Source organism: Myotis brandtii, unplaced genomic scaffold, assembly GCF_000412655.1.
Source record: "Myotis brandtii unplaced genomic scaffold, ASM41265v1 scaffold9511, whole genome shotgun sequence".
Taxonomy (NCBI): domain Eukaryota; kingdom Metazoa; phylum Chordata; class Mammalia; order Chiroptera; family Vespertilionidae; genus Myotis; species Myotis brandtii.
Window position 1 is genome coordinate 20,432 of NW_005371927.1, and position 4,481 is coordinate 24,912.

A 4,481-nucleotide genomic window follows, 5' to 3' on the forward strand; every position below is an offset into this window, starting at 1 on the left:
CCCCCCGAGGCAGGCCGGCCGCAGACAGACCTTCCCAGGATCATATTCTAGCGCCAGGGAAGCTACGTCAGCTAGTCACCACCCCCCATTCCCTTATCGTTTTTCCTGTGAAGGATGATCTGTGAGCAGCATGTGATTGCGTACAGCAGCCTGTTTTCTTAAGAATTCTAGGGAAAGCCTGACCGGTTTGGCTCAGTGGATAGAGCACCGGTCTGCGGACTGAGGGGTCCCAGGTTTGATTCAGGCCAAGGGCATGTACCTTGGTTGCGGGCACATCCACAGTCGGGGGTGTGCAGGAGGCAGCTGATCGATGTTTCTCATCGATGTTTCTAACTCTCTATCCCTCTTCTTCTCTGTAAAATATCAATAAAATATATTTTTAAAAAAAGATAGGATCACTTAAAAAAAATAAAAGAATTCTAGGGATGGTTCCTAGGAAGCAGCCTCCGGCCCCCGACATCCCGGCTGCTAGGCGTTTGCTGACCTTCGACCCGTGATCTGAACAGACCGGGTTTGCGGACAATCCCCTCAGCGGAGAACTCTCAACCCCTCCCTCCATCCCTTTGTTCTCCCCCCGCCTCCTCCTCCTCCTACAAAACCTCTGCCTGAGTCCATTTGTTAAGACGGTCTTTGCACCCTGGCCACTGTGGTCAGTGGTTAGAGTGTTGGCCTGAGCACCGAAGGGTGTCGGGTTTGACTCCTGATCGAGGGCAGGATCCTGGGTTGCAGGTTCACTCCCTGCCCCCTGGTTGGGGCGTGTGGGGGAGGCAACAAGTTGAAGTGTCTCTCTCACATCGACGTTTCTCTCCCTTTTTCTCCCTCTCCCTCCCTCTCTCTGAAAAGCAATGAATAAAAATATTCCGTGGTGAGGATTCATGAAAAAAAAAATTTTAAAAAGGGATGACCTTTGCTATGAGAGAGAGTGTGCAGTCTCCTCGGGCTGCCGGCTCCTGAATAAACCGTCTTTCCTCCCAGCAGCACCCGCCCCTGGAGGACTGGCGGCAGCAGCAGGCAGTCGAGCCTGGCTCGGTACCAAATCCTACACTTGGGGTGTTGGCAACGGCTCAGAGCACGTGGCCTGTTAGAGTGACAGCCTGCTCGTCCAATGGAAAACGTTCACTTGAGTCGTGGAAGGAGTGAGTGACTGATGTGCAAGTCAGGGTTTGGGGACAGTGACGAGGCCCGTAGTTCCTAGTATGTGTACGTTCCCCCATTTCTAAGAATCAGTGCATGCTCAGAGGCCCCCTAAAGGCAGACAGCGGGGACGCGGGGACACATGTTCCAATCGACGCGTCTTGCAGATGCAGTTCAAAGGTCGCAGGGTCCGAGCGCCGAGCCAGTGAGGGAGCGAGAATGATTCCAGGCCCGGGGGCAGGTCAGTGACACCCGCCTGTCACGGCAGAGTCAGGTCACGGGTCAGACCTGAAAGCGCAGGGGAAGGGGTCAGGGGCCCTTTGACGTTAAGGCTGTTATAAACGGAACAAATGACACCTGAGGTGACACCAGGTGAGCGTCTCAGATCCAGGAAATAAGAACAGAGTGAACGATCAAAGGTTCATCAGATTGAAACTGTGCCTTCCCAGGTCAGAGCCTGCACAGTCCCATGTGGGGGCTCCTGGCCCACCCAGCAGGGGCTCCAGGCCTGAGGGTCAGCTGCATTCCCACCAACCCTGCGCCCTGGGGCCGGTGGTCAGGAGCCTCCCGCACTTCCTCCCGCTTCCCTGGGGCGGCCCTGACCCTCAGCCCCGTGACGCCAGGGGCCCAGGACCGAAAGCGTGTTGCTGAGCGTCCGGACATCAGCTGAGACCCGGCGAGGGTGCTTCCCAGGGTCGCTCTGTGCATCCTGGGTACTTTCTGTGCCCGACTGGGCTCCTGCGAGTCCCTGGATGGGACGTGCTCTCCTGTCAGCCCCCATGTCCCCCACTCCGGTTTCTCTCCTCCTTGGAGAGTTGAGTCTGCCCTGCACACACCCCCCCCCCCCCCCCCCCCCGCCGGGGCATTGGGAAAGGGCGTTGGGTGGGGTGCGCTGCTTCAGTCCGGCGTGTGGGCTGCCCAGGGCCCCTCCCAAATGAACACCACGCCACCTCGGGGGCTGGTGAGCTCCTGGGATGCCTTTGATTTTGTGACATCCCCTTGTTTACACTGTCCTACTAGACTTGGGTCTCAGAAGCCAAGTTTTTTAGGGAGCCTTTGGTTTTGGTTTTCTCGTGTGGGAGCCTTTCCTGGCCCCACCTGCTACGCAGACTGTGTGTGTCGTGTTCAGAGTATAGACTTAAGTCTAAGAAGGATGGTTTTCTCTTCATTTCATCTTTTACTGGATTTCCAGAGGGTTTTTAAGTCCTTTTTTGGCTTTTGCTGCTCGTAGTCAGTCCCCTAAGGGATAATTTATGGTGAGCCTATGCGTCATGTCCCCTTTGTAATGGATACTGTCCTGCTCTGTAGTCATGTTGGGGGCCGTTTCCTCCTAAATGCGCTGACATTGCCCCCATGAGGCGCACCCACTGTCTTTCTGCTCCTGGCCTTGGCTCTCTGGCGTCTTGCTGCGGCCTCTGCTACCCTGGAGGGCTGACTGTCACTCCACGCATGGAGGTGTCACGTGCACTGCTTCAGGAGTGTAGGCAGAACCACTCCCAGAGAACACGCTTAGAAGCACGATGATTTTTGACTACCTATATAGCAGGGTCGGTAAAGTGGACAAAGGGTTGGATCTGGCCCTTTGCCTAGGGAGACCCTCCCAACCTGCCCGATGCCCATCTGTCCCTGCCAGGAAGCCGGACCAGGACGGAGAGGAGTGGGTGTCGCCTCTCACACCGGGTTGCTCGGCCTCTGGAGGCGGAATCTCACGGCAGCCATGGCCAACCCTGCGGAGGGGATCACGCTCACCCCATCCCCTGCTCGTGGACTTCAGCCCCTTTGGAGCCAGAACCGGGCTGGGCACGTCTCCTCTCTCCCAGGACCGGGAGCGAAGAAAGGCCGGGCACCGTCTCAGCTCTTGTCTCCTGAAGGCCCGCCCGGCGTGGGCAACTGCAGGTGCAGGTGAGCTCTTGCTGACAATTGTTGGGGACGTGACTGCGGGGAGCGGAGGCCCCGGGCCTGAGAGCAGCCCCGAGTCCAGCGCCTGTGCCTGGAGCACGCACCGGCCCCAGGCTGCCGTCCACACCCACACCTGAAGGTCCTGTCCTACAGCCCAGAGGGGCAGGTGCAGCCAGACCTCAAGGTTGAGGGAGATGCGAGAAGTGGGGGGCTCAGCAGGGCCTCGCCTGCGGGCTTCACTGAGGCCCCTCCCCCATTCTCCCCTCTCCCAGGCTCACTCACTGTCCTCACCTTCGAGGTAGAGGCGGCATCATCTCCCTCCAATGAGAGCTGCTCCTCCCCCGGGGCCCCATGCCCACCGGTGTGGGTGCTTTTGGAATGAGCCCACCAGGGGCCACAGGCTCCTGCAGGAGGTGGGACTCTCTCTGAAAGGTGGGGGCTCCCTACGCGGCCTGCCACCTGCTCCCGCACCCGCTCTCACTGCCTGGCCTCCAGCATCAGCCCCCACACCTGCCCTCGCGGATGGGAGAGCCTGCCCATCAGCGCCCACCACCTTTCAGCAGAGGGATGCAGCTCAAGGCCACCACCTCTGAGCCTGCCTGGGCGATTGCTCCTCCGAGTGTTTCTCACTCTTTTTAAAAAATTTATTTGATACTAGAGGCCTGGTGCCTGCACCCTCTCCAATCTGGGACCCCTCAGGGGATGTCAGACTGATGGATTAGGCCTAAACCGGCAGTCAGACATCCCTCCACATTCTGGGACTGCTGGCTCTTAGCCACTCACCTGCCTGGCTGCCAGATTGCCCCTAACCACTCACCGGCCTGGCTGCCTGATAGACACCTAACTGCTCCCCTGCCAGCCCGATCACCCCCAACTGCCCTCCCCCACAGGCCTTGTCCCCCTCAACTGCCGTCCCCTGCAGGACTGGTCCCCATCAACTGCCCTCCCCTGCAGGCCTGGTTGCCCCCAACTGTCCTCCCCTACAGGCCTGGTCGCCCCTAACTGCCCTCCCCTGCCAGCCACCTTGTGATGACGTGGGGTGGCCATCTTGTGACAATGTGGGGACGGCCATATTTTGACTAGAGGCCGTGAGGGCCAATTTGCATGTTACCGCTTTATTAAACAGAATATTTTAATTGATTTCGTAGAGGTAGGGGAGGGGGAGAGAGAGAGAAGCATCACTGATGAGAGAACATCACTGATGATCAGCTGCCTCCTGACGCCCCACACTGGGACCGAGCCCACAGCCCGGAGCTGTGCCCTGACCCGGATGAAACCATGACTCCTGGTTCATAGGTCGATGCTCAACCCCTGAGCCCCGCTGGCCGGGCCCTTCTCAGTTTTCTCTCAAAAGAACGGTGCCGGGACGGCGCCTGCCAGGCCTTACTGTCCGCAGCCTCTGGGCGCTGTGGTCAGTCCAGCCACCTGGACCAAGAACCAGTGCCAGT